Here is a 13,002-nt window from a genome sequence, read left to right on the forward strand (position 1 = left end):
CATGCATAACTCAATATTGGTTTGTTCTAATAGTATATCATCCACCAACCAGTTGATTTAGCTTTTAAAAATACACAGTAGCTGGGCATGGTTGCATACTCCTGTAATCCCAGCATCTCGGGAGACCAAAGCAGGAGGATCACAAGTTTAAAGCCAACTTCAGCAACTTAGCGAGGCCCTAAGCAACTTAGTAAGATCCTGACTCAAAATAAAACATTAAAAAGACTGGGGATGTGACTTTGTGGTTAAACATGCTTGGGTTCAATTCCTGGTGCCCAGTAAATGAAAAATAAAATAAATATACATAGTAAAAAATGCTCATGACCAAACAGTAGAGGCCTTCTGTCTGGTAACGTATCAGGCACTGCTTCCCACTTCCTGGGGAAGGCTCAGTTGTAAGAAATGCAATTGAACCTGATACAGAAGATTTCACAGACAAGAGCCACTGTCAATACATCTGCTAGTGGAGAAATCTGTAGGACTTTCAAACTCTTCAGCAAAGAGTTGATTATAATAGTGTGGGGGCTGGGGATATGGCTCAGTTGGTAGAGTGTTTGCCTCACAAGCACAAAGCCCTGGGTTCAATCCCCAGTACTACAAAAAAAAAAAAAAGTGTGGAACTCAAGAAAGAGAACTAATTTAAGAATTTACATTTTGTAGTCATTAGCTTGCAGAAGGTAGGTTATGCCATTGGCATAGAAGTTGTTATAAAGTGAGAACATTTAGAATGAGAAAAAAGTGTTGGGACTAATGACACGTTAACTAACTCAGGCTGACTCCTTACTTCCTGGTGAGTGAGCAAATCAAGGCCTCAAATGCGGTTTCAAAAGTTAATGATGATAAATCGGACCACTGTCAGGGATTGGTTAACAACAGTTTCTGAACGTGATCAGTTCATGCTTGCCAAATAGTCCTATGGGACTCTCACCTGTGTGAACCCCACTGCCTTGCTGACCTTTAAGCTGATTGGTTCCCGCCTAGCCCCCCACCCTACATAAAAGCTGTGTGACTTCCTCAATAAACGAGTTCCTGCTGTGACGGGTCTCCCTGACTCGTCTGATTGTCCTCCGCCCAGAGGGCTGGTTGCGGGCAGTCAGTCGGCCCTACCTTTCCGGGTCTGGCCTTGTTGGGGAGTGCTCCCTTCCCTTGTCGCTGGTCGAGAAGAGCAAGGGGGCTAAAGACCCCTACAGAAAAGAGGGTAGGAATGGTAGAAAGTACTAATATTTATAGAGAGACAAGGAAGATCAGTGGAAAAGAGCCAGGGAAGAATGGTGTTTGCAGTATCCAAGAGAAAAGAGCCAAGAAAACAATGTCTACAGAGATTAAGTAAGGACTCAGAAATGCACTGGGATCACCAACCAAGAAGATAATGCAATATTCTTGTTATCTGGGGATCACCATTTTCAATTGAGAGGGAAGATCAAATTGCTGTGGCTAAAGAATAAACAGAAAAAGGGGAAGTGAAGTCATGTGAGAATTTCTATTTCAGGAAACAGTCTTGGAGATAGCATAGTAACTAGACAGAACCTATCATATAGGAGACGTGGGCCCCTTCTCCTGGAAGGAGGCCTATGTGGCATTCTGTCGGGAGACAGATACGACTTTCAGGCCACTTGAGGACTGGGCCCCACCCCCCTTTTTCTGTGTTCTGTGAACTGATGTTCTTTTGTGGTCTGTAGGTCAGTTCTTTGGTGTCTGTGAAACTGACACCTTCTATGTTCACATGACTGTTTTTACTTTCTGTTATAATCTGCCAAATAGGCTAGTAATTGCTTATGCAAATTTGACCTTGAAGATGCATGACTAGCTTAACTGCAAGCATATAAAAGACAGTGTTAAAGGCAGTAAAGACAGAAGCAGCTTCCTCTGTGACAAGTACTCCATCTCTCCTGAGTAAAGTTCTTCTCCTCAGATCTCCCTGCAGGGAGACTGAGTTCCTTTTCTATGCTTTGTCTCAGGGGTTGGCACTTGGGATAGTGTAACCACTGGTCCTACCTCATCATTGCAACCACACGCAACAAGGACAGGGTTTATTTTTCATTTTTCCCAAGATAGAAGTATGTGAAGTTTCAAAGTATAGTTTCAGAATATCTAGAACCAAAATGGGGGAAGAAATAGAATGAAGGAAGTAATCAGTGCTTTATGTGCAAGAGAGTAAGTGATGGATCAAGGTTCCTGAAAAGGTAAAGAAGAATCATAAAGGATACAAGTGAATTGTGGTAGCCAGCCTCCAAGATGGCCCCCAGTGATTCTTGCTTCTGGTTTCCACACCTTAGTGTCATTCCTCACAAGTTGTGTTAGGGATGGTCTGAGTGACTGATTGTGGCAGAAGTGATGTTCTGCTGTTTCTGAGATTAGGTTATTGAAGACACTGTGGCACTTCCCTGCCACCCATCATTGTTTTGTGGGAACAGTGTCATCATCAGCCCACTGAAGAAGCACAGGTGGTGAGGAACTGAGGCTTCTTGCCAACCACCTTGTGCATGAGTTTGGAAGTGGGCCTCCCTTTTCAGTGAGCCCAAGATAACTGCGACATTGACTTACCTTTTATCTGTAACCTTCATGAGATGCTCTGAGCTGAGCTGCTTCCCAATTCCTTACATCTCAAGCCTGTATGTGAGATGAAACGTGTTTGTTGTTTTAAGATTCTAAGGTAAAGATAAAAAGGTACTGGAGGAATTGGCTTTAGGGAAGAGGGTGGGCTCTGCTTCCTCTGAGAAGCTACTGTATATGGTGGTTTAGGTAAAATCTTCATACAAGTTCACCCTTTGTTGTTTGGCACAGTATCTTAAAATATTTAAAACTCTAAATTATTTTTTATTAAAATATTTTTTATTTTTACAAACACATTTTGATTCATTGAACGCAAATGGGTTATAGCTTTTCATTTCTATGGTGGTACACAATGTATAATCACACCATTCATGTAATCATACATATATATAGGGTAATACTGTCTGTTTCATTCTACTGTTTTTCCATTCCCACCCCCTCCCACCACTTTTTCCTCTACACCATTCAAAGTTCTTTCATTCTTCTCTTTCCCCCACCACACCCTATTGTTATATATTGTCATGCACTTATCAGAGAAAACATTCGGCTTTTGGTTTGTTGGGCTTGGCCTGTTTCACTTAGCATGGTATTTTCCAACTTCATCCATTTACCAGCAAATGCTATAATTTTATTCTTCTTTTTGACTGAGTAATTTTCCATTGTATATATATACCACAGTTTCTTTATCCATTTGTCAATTGAAGAGCATCTAGGTTGGTTCCACAATCTAGGTATTGTGAATTGAGCTGCTATGAACATTGTTGTGGCTGCATCACTGTAGTATGCTGATTTTAAGTCCTTTGGGTATAAATCGAGGAGTGGGATAGCTGGGTCAAATGGTGGGTCCATTCCAAGCTTTCTGAGGAATCTCCATACTGCTTTCTAGAGTGGCTGTACCAATTTGCAACTCCACCAGAAATGTACGAGTATACCTTTTTCCCCACATTCACGCCGACACTTATTCTTGCTTGTGTTCTTCATAATAGCCATTCTAATTGGAGTTAGATGAAATCTTAGGGTGGTTTTAATTTGCATTTCTCTAATTACCAGGGATGCTGGGCACTTTTTCATATATTTGTTGATCACCTATATATCTTCTTCTATGAAGTGTCTGCCTATTTCCTTAGCCCATTTATTGACTGGGTTCTTTGTATTTTGGGTGCAATTTTTTTAAGTTCTTTATAAACTTTGGAGATGAGTGCTCTGTCTGAAGTGTGTATGGAAAAGATTTTCTCCCACTCTGTAGTGGGAGAAATCACATTATTGATTGTTTTCTGTGCTGAGAAAAACCTTTTTAGTTTGAATCTATGCCACTTATTGATTCTTGCGTTTATTTCTTGCACTATGGGGGTCCTGTTAAGGAAGTCTGGTCCTAAGCCAACATGATGGAGATTCGGGCCTACTTTTTCTTCTATTTGGTGAAGGGTCTCAGGCCTAATTCCTAGATCCTTGATCCATTTTGAGTTGAGTTTTGTACAGGGTGAGAGATAGGGGCTTAATTTCATTTTACTGCATATGGATTTCCAGTTTTCCCAGCACCATTTGTTGAAGAGGCTATCTTTTCTCCATTGTAAGTTTTTGGCACCCTTGTCTAGTATGAGGTTACTGTATATATGGGGGTATGTCCCCGTGTCTTCTCTCCTGTAACATTGGTCTATCTGTCTGTTTTGGTGCCAGTACCATGCTGTTTTTGTTACTATTGCTCTATAGTAGAGTTTAAGGTCTGGTATAGTGATATCTCCTGTATCACTCTTCCTGCCCAGGATTGCTTTGTCTATTCTGGGTCTTTTGTTCTTCCAGATGAATTTCATCATTGCTTTTTCTGTTTCTATGAGAAATGTCACAGGGATTTTAATTGGAATTATGTTAATCCGTATAGCGCCTTTGAAAGTATGGCCATTTTGATAATATTAATTCTGCCTATCCAAGTACATGGAAGATCTTTCTATCTTCTAAGGTCTTCCTCAATTTCTTTCTTCAATGTTTTCATTGAAGACATAAGGATAAGTAGTTTTCACTGTAGAGATCTTTTACCTCTTTGGTTAGGTTGATTCCCAAGTTTTTTTTTTTTTTTTTGAGGCTATTGTGAATGGAGTTGTTTTCCTCATTTCCCTTTCAGATGTTTCATTGCTTATGTATAAAAATGCTTTAGAGGCTGGGGAGATAGCTCAGTCGGTAGAGTGCTTGCCTTGTAAGCACAAGGCCCTGGGTTCCATCCCCAGCACCCAAAAAAAAAAAAAAAAAAAAAGCTTTAGATTTATGCACGTTGATTTTATAACCACTATTTTGCTGAATTCATTGATGAGGTCTAGAAGTTTTCTGGAGGAGTTTTTTTGATTCTCTAATTAGAGATTCATGTCATCAGCGAACAGTGACAGCTTAAGTTCCTCTTTTCCTATTCGTATTCCGTTAATTTCTTTAGTGTGTCTAATTGCCTTTGCTCTTATTTCCAAGACGATGTTGAATAAAAGTGGTGAAAGAGGACATCCCTGTCTTGTTCCTGTTTATAAAGGGAATGGTTTCAGTTTTTCTCCATTAAGAATGATGTTGGTGGTGGGCTTAGCATAAATAGCCTTTACAATGTTCAGGTATGTTCCTACTATCCCTATTTTTCTAGTGTTTTGAGCATGAAGGGGTGTTGTATTTTGTTGAAAGCTTTTTCTGTGTCAATTGAAATAACCATATGATTCTTATCCTTAAGTCTATTGGCATGAGGAATTACATTTATTGATTTACAGATGTTGAACCATCCTTGCATTCCAGGGATGAACCCCACTTGATCGTGGTGCACAATTTTCTTAATATGTGTTTAGATACGGTTTGCCAGTATTTTTTTAAGGATCTTTGCATCTATATTCATCAAGGATATTGGTCTAAAAGTTTCTTTCCTTGATGTGTCTTTGCCTGGTTTGGGTATGAGGATGATATTAGCTTCATAAAATGAGTTTGGTAGGGTTCCCTCCTTTTCTATTTCCTGGAATACTTTGAGAAGTATTGGAATGAGTTCATTTTTGAATGTCTTATAGACCTTGGCTGAGAATCCATCTGGTCCTGGGCTTTTCTCGGGTGGTAGGCTTTTCATGGCTTCTTCTATTTCATTGCTTGATATTAATCTGTTTAAATTGTGGATGTCCTCCTGGTTCAGTTTGGGAGGAGCATATATCTCTAGAAATTTGATGATGTCTTCGGTAGTTTCTATTTTGTTGGAATACAGATTTTCAAAGTAGCTTCTCATTATGTTACATATTTCAGTAGTGTCTGTCATGATATTTCTGTTTTCATCATGAATTTTAGTAATTTGAGTTTTCTCTCTCCTTCTCTTTGTTAGTGTGGCTAAGGGTTTGTCTATTTTGTTTGTTTTCCAAGAACCAACTTTTTGTTTTGTCAATTTTTTGAATAGTTTCTTTTGTTTCAATTTCATTGATTTCAGCTCTGATTTTAATTATTTCCTGTCTTCTACTACTTTTGGTGTTATTCTGTTCTTCTTTTTCTAGGGCTTTGAGCTGTAATTGTAGGTCATTTAGTTGTTGACTTTTCATTCTTTTCTGGAAAGTGCTCCATGCAATGAATTTTCCTCTTAGTACAGCTTTCATAGCATCCCAGAGATTTTTATATGTTGTATCGTAATTCTCATTGACCTCTAAGAATTTTTTTATCTCCTCCCTGATGTTTTCTGTTATCCATGTTTCATTCAATAGCATATTATTTAGTCTCCAGGTGTTGGAGTAATTTCTATTTTTTATTTTGTCATTGATTTCTACTCTCAGTCCATTATGATCTGATAGAACAAAAGTCAGTATCTCTATTTTTTTGCATTTCCTAAGGGCTGCTTTGTGGCATAACATATGTTCTATTTTCAAGAAGGTTCCATGTGCTGCTGAGAAGAAAGTGAATTCACTTGTTGATGGATGGAATATTCTATACATGTCTATTAAGTCTAGGTTATTGATTGTTTTATTGAGTTCTATGGTTTCTTTGTTTAGTTTTTGTTTGGAAGATCTATCCAGTGGTGACAGCGTGTGTTAAAGTCACCCAGAATTATTGTGTTGTGGTCTATGTGATTCTTGAAATTGAGAAGGATTTGTTTGATGTACAGGGATGCACCATTGTTTGGGGCATAAATATTTACTATTGTTATGTCTTCCTGATTTATGGTTCCCTTAAGCAATATGAAATGTCCTTCTTTATCCCTTCTGAATAACTTTGGCTTGAAGTCCAGTTTATCTGAAATAAAAATGGAAACCCCCACTTTTTTACTGAGTCCATTTGCATGGTAGGTTTTATCCCATCCTTTCACCTTTAGTCTGTGGATGTCTTTTTCTATGAGATGAGTCTCTTGAAGGCAGCATATTGTTTGGTCTTTCTTGTTAATCAATTCTGCCAGTCTATGTCTTTTGATTGATGAGTTTAGGCCATTAATGTTCAGGGTTATTATTGAGAAATGATTTGTATTCCCAGTCATTTGATTTTTTTTTTAACTTGACTTGTTTTTCCTTTGAGTGGTTTTTCTCTATGTAGTTCCTCCCTTTGCTGACCTCCATTGTTGTTTTTCATTTCCTCCTCATGGAATATTTTGTTGAGAACATTCTGTAGTGCAGGCTTTCTATTTGTAAATTCTTTTAACTTTTGTTTATCGTGGAAGGATTTTATTTCATCTTCAAATCTGAAGGTTAGTTTTGCTGGGTATAGGATTCTTGGTTGGCAGCCATATTCTTTCAGAGTTTGAAATATATTGTTCCAGGCACTTCTAGCTTTTAGAGTCTGGGCTGGGAAATCTGCTGATATCTGTATTTGTTTTCCCCTATATGTAATCTGATGCTTTTCCCTCACAGCCTTCAAAATCCTATCTTTATTTTGGATGTTAGGCATTTTTATTATAATGTGCCTTGGTGTGGATCTGTTGTGATTTTGTGCATTTGGTGTTCTGTAAGCCTCTTGTATTTGATTTTCCATTTCATTCTTCAGGTTTGGGAAATTTTCTGATATTATTTCATTGAATAGGTTGTTCATTCCTTTGGTTTGTATCTCTGTGCCTTCCTCAATCCCAATAATTCTTAAATTTGGTCTTTTCATGATGTCCCATAATTCTTGGAGATTCTGTTCATGATTTCTTACCATCTTCTCTGTTTGGGCAACTTTTTTTTCATGATTAAGTATTTTATCTTCATTGTCTGAGGTTCTGTCTTCCAAGTGGTCTAATCTGTTGTTGATGCTTTCCATTGAGTATTTATTTGGTTTATTGTTTCCTTCATTTCAAAGGTTTCCATTTGGTTTTTTTTTTTGTTTGTTTGTTTGTTTTTTTTGAGAAACTCTATCTCTTTGTTGAAATGATCTTTTGCTTCCTGCAGTTACTCTTTCAACTGCTTATTGGTATAATCATTCATTGCCTGCATGTGATCTCTTAACTCATTCTTTGCTTCAGGAATCATGTTAATCATGTATAATCTGAAGTTCTTTTCTGACACTTCTTCTACCATGTTGTCACTGGGTTCTATTAATGTAGAATCTGGGTTTGTTCAGATCATTTTCTTCCTTTGTTTTTTCATGTTGCTCAGGTATCTTCCCCTCTAGCAGTGCAGATCTGGGGTATTGTAGTTTCCCCCCATAGGAATAGTGACCCTATAGGTTTCCAATACGTTTTCTTTGAGGGGGAAATCAATATTAGCAGAGTCTGTTTCAGACAGCATGCAACCCTTGACCAAATAGCCCCTATGAGGACATTAACAATATTGTCATAATAAACAGAATGAGTTGAATTATTATCTTTAGTATAACAAATATATTTGCAATAAGGTCTGCAGTTTCTAATGGGGGACAAGGAGGATGTGGAGGGGTGCAGGACGTAGCTGTTAATGGGATAAGCAAAGAATATATAGTAGTTCTACATAATAGAAAGAGTGAGAGTGTAATCAAAAGAAGTTGGTTGTTAGGATGTGAAAAGGGAGGAAGAGACTCTGAGGGAACAGGTAAACAAAAGGAAAAGAGAGCAAGAAAAGTAAAGAAATAAAAACTTAAAAATTTTCAATAAGGATATAAAAGAAAATCTACACTACAGCAGTCATATAGTATTCAAACCTCCCATTCTTCAGTATTCTGATGTATCAGAGGTACCTGACAATGAACTTCCAGTCTCCAGCAGGCCTCTCAGGATGGGATTTGCCCCACCTAAAGATGGAAGATACAGCTTCCAGGATTATCCAAGGTGACCACCTGACTCCAGATGTGTTGGCAAATGGGGAGCTGCAACTGGGGTGTGGGCGTGGTCAGATAGAGGTCCTGGAGGTGGGGTGTTGTTGGTCTGGTTGTGGGATCCTGTAGGCAGGGTACAATCAGTCAGTTGGGGGTCCTGTCAGTCAGTCTGTGGATCCTGGTGGTGGGGAGCAGACAGTCAATGTGAGGGCCCCGAAGGCAGGGAGTGATGGGTAGAGCTGAGGGATCCTGGAGATGGGACTCAATCAGTTCAGTCAGGGGTCCTATGGGGTTATCTCAAAATGGCAGCAGCCACGTGTAACCAAACCTGCAGGTACTGTAACAGTGAACTTCTAGGCAGCAGCAGGCAGCTGATCCTCCACTGGCCATCTGTGGTCAGTTTGCTGACTGCTGTCGGACAAGTGGGAGGTGAACCTCGGGCGGTGGGTGATGGGTAGGTGAAAGGTAGGCAATGAACAGGCAAGAGGCAAATGGCGGATGATAGGCACCTGACAGTGAGCAATCTGCACTCGATATGCTGGCAGACTGTAGGTGATCGCAGTAGACAAATAGGGTAAATAGCAGGAGATCAATAAGTAGCAAATCCTGCCTCACCAAGAAACAGATATCCTCTGCTTGAAACCCAAGTTATGGAGCAACAAGGAACGCAGCCTCCCTCTAGTCCGCCATCTTGGATCCCCTCTCAAACTCTAAATTATTAATGGACTTGAATCATTTTTATTGTTCATCAAAAATATTTTAAAAATTAGAATCTCCTACTTTTTGTGATATCCCATTAAGTTTGTCACACTACCTCTTTTCTTAACTGACATCTATTTAATCATTCATTTGAAAAAATATTTATTGACTGTGACTTTAATACAAGCTTTCCAAAAAGCAAAGTTTGTTAAAGTGATAGGTAGGGTGACACATGAGCTATTTGCTAGTATATCCAAATTATACAACAATAATTGCCCAAAGCCCAAAGAAGTACAGGTGTTAGCATAAAAGCATGAATGAGTACTCAAATAGTGTTAGTCAGAGGTTAATAATCCTGGCAGGAAAAAATGGTGCAAATGAAAACCCAGGCATGCATGAAGAACAATCTGAGAATGTGCAAAATCAAAACCGTGTTCAAAGTAAAAAATCAAGTTTGCATGACGAACAGTAGAACGTTAGTTAAGACAAATGAATGCTCCTGATCACAGGTCAATACAAAATTCCTGCACCAAGTGGGTGTAACTGCCAAACGAGATAACATGAAAGAAGTAGAAAGAGAAAACTAATTTCGAGGGGAGAACCCTGTGGAACTGAAGCTGATTCTTAGAGTTCTGCTTCAGATGATTCAAGACAGTTGTGCATTCCTAATTTAGCCACATAGGATAAATATAAGATTTGTGCCTTCAAATTTTTTCTGCTGGTGGGTGTGGACTTAATGCCCTAAACTTGTAAACTTTTCAATCATTTTCCTTTTTTAGATTTTTGTACTCTTTTGAGGAAGGGCTTGTTTACAAACCACTGTTCAAATTTTAAATATATCTTAAATAAATTAGAGTTGTTAATCGCCTTCTGTTCTGCTCTGTTATATTTTAGATTTCACTAGGTTGGTGTGAGCTAGATCACAGTAAGAGGCTAGAGCTTGACCAGGTCATAGGTCAGGACACTGGTGGTAAGGACTTTAAAAGGCCCAGAGGTTAGTACAGGCAGAAGGTCTAACCTGATTGAGAAGGCAGTTTTCATGCTTTCCAACTGTCAATCTCAAAGAAAAAACACATACTCGGATATGAAATACTTTGATTTGAATTTTGATATCACTATTTGGTAACTGCGATATTGAATAAATACTTTATCTCTGTGAGTATCAATGTCTCCTGTGCAAAATGGAGCTTATAAACCTGCATGATCACCTGCTCATTTTTTTTTAAAGATAAATAAGCCTCACATCAAATATATGTGAAGTCATTTTTTTAAAAAAAACAACTTCAAAGTACTATAAACATTATCTATATTGTTGCTACTACTATTTTTACTTCCTGCCTTGGATCTGTGTTCTAGGCAAAAGCTCAGATAACTTTAAGGCATGAACAACTTGGGAAGGGCCAATAGCTAATTCTAAGATATCTCCAAACACCCAGCAACTCAGGAGACAAAAACAGGAGGGTCACAAGTTCAAGGTCAGCCTCAGCAATTTAGTGAGATCCTGTCTCCAAATAAAAAATAAAAAGGTTGGGGATATAGTTCAGTGGTAGAGTGTCCCTGGGTTTGAACCCTAGTACCATAGAATAAATAAATAACCCAAAACAAAAAGCAATCTCCCCATGCTGTATCTTATTTAAAATGTTAGCGTAACTGAAATTAGTTTAGAGTCAGAAAATAATGTCTAAGCAAACTGTATTAAATCTTTATCTTCTCGAGATTACAATGACTTTGTATCCAGCACCCAAGCACAGGACCAATTCCCAACACCAAAAAGCCAAGTTTATTACATTTACTACTACAAATGGCTGCAGAAAAAACAAAGTAATAAATACTGAATGTATGGACTATGTAAGAGGGAAGTCCCTGGGGTCTTTAAATTTTTTTGTTTGTAATATAGCACATTCATTTTAGAAAACTTAGAATATAGAATACACAAAAAAACATAAATTTATAAAGAAAATGGTTGCAACACCTAATCATATTATTCTTAGAGATAACTGCTGTTGACAGTTTTGCATATTTTTTCCAATTTTCTTTCTCCCTCTCTTTCTTTTTCTTTCCAGTGCTAAGGATCAAACCCAAGACCTTGTTGATGTTGGGTAAGCACTCTGCCACTAAATATACCCTCAACCCCCATATATTTTTTTATTATGAAAAGTACCGTTGTAATGGGTGACAAACCCAGGTCTGGATGGAAGATGAACTGTAAGAACAGTGTCATGGGAGTTATTGCCTGGGAAAGGGAGAGTTCCCCGACCCTTTCTTGTCAGTTTCAGGGAAACTGATTAACACCACCCACCCTTACCTTTTGGTTTGTAAGTAACTTCCCCTGGGGATATAACTACTCCCTTTGAGGTGTGAATGCTCCTGTGGAGGCTCTGGCTCAAGGCTAGACATTTACCAAAGGTCTTGCAAGAGGAGCCAGTTCTTCCCCTTATCACACTCTGCTTCCTGCTAGAAACCCTGTGCACAACCATATATCAGGTAGACTAGAAAATCTATAACACTGGAGAGCCTATAAATATTACGAAAAACTGGTGCTGGGCACTCAGAATTTGGAGTCTGACCTCCTCTGGGCCCACCAGCATAAAATAAAGTTTGAGTTCTCCTTCTCTCCGAGTGCCATTTGCCGCTTCTTGCCCGATTTCCACAACACCATAACATTATGTAATATTTCAAAACGTGGTTTTTACTATCATTTTCTAAAAAGATCTATTAAAGAATCTGAATTTATTTCCAAAATAAATATTTTACGCCCAGGTATTTTCCTAAGGACCCAAGTTCAAAACCCTGTATTACTCTAGTCTCCTCTCAGCTGCTCCTTTCTTGCTTTGGTAGGAAATCAAGTCTGAATTGATTTGAATTCTGAACCAGGTCAGAATGTTATCACTGAATCCCATTACTTCTTTCCTTTCTATGCCTGTTCTCATGGCCCTGAACCAGGCCCTGTTTTCTCAGCCCTAGATTATTGAATTACATCTATGAATTGTCTCTTTTTCTGTATAATCTGTTTCACTTTAATGCCTTATTACCCTGCTCATGGAAAGAGGAAAAAAAAATCTATACTTATATCTATATTTATATCTGTCTATCTATCTATCTATCTATTAACTGACTCTAAATTCTGTGGCAGAAATCCCAAACTAGAACTCCAAGGCTGGATATAGTCTGCAAACTTGCTTTGTTGCAATTTCACAGGGTTCTGAGTTTGATTAGCTGAAATGCTTCAGATGGGCCAAAGTTTCACCGATTTGTGTTACCTGCCTGGCCTCTAAGTCAAGTGTGGCTGAGCAGATTTTACATTTTGTAACTCCAGGGGGCACTGTGTGTACAATATCTCCTAGAGTTGTGCAGTGCAGAACATGTACAATAGGTACAGCTCTACCCAAAGCCTGTAGAGGTTAGAGGAAACTCTGATAATAAAGCATGTGAAGTATTTGAGGTTTTATACTCTAATAGGAATGAGAAAGAAAGTTGACCCAGTCTACCACAATGACTAATCAAGCACATGCCACACGCCCTGGCCTAGAGAAGAAGGCTGACATTCCTAAAAGCTTTCCA

General features: G+C 38.6%; 1 non-coding gene across 1 annotated transcript; it reads left to right on the forward strand.

Moving 5' to 3' along the window:
• Nucleotides 1-526: 526 nt before the first annotated feature.
• On the forward strand, nucleotides 527-600 carry Trnav-cac (transfer RNA valine (anticodon CAC)). The gene has a single exon. It is a non-coding gene; the product is annotated as a tRNA-Val (tRNA).
• The last annotated feature ends 12,402 nt before the right edge of the window (nucleotides 601-13,002 follow it).

Source organism: Sciurus carolinensis, chromosome 4 (assembly GCF_902686445.1).
Source record: "Sciurus carolinensis chromosome 4, mSciCar1.2, whole genome shotgun sequence".
NCBI classification, from domain to species: Eukaryota; Metazoa; Chordata; class Mammalia; order Rodentia; family Sciuridae; genus Sciurus; species Sciurus carolinensis.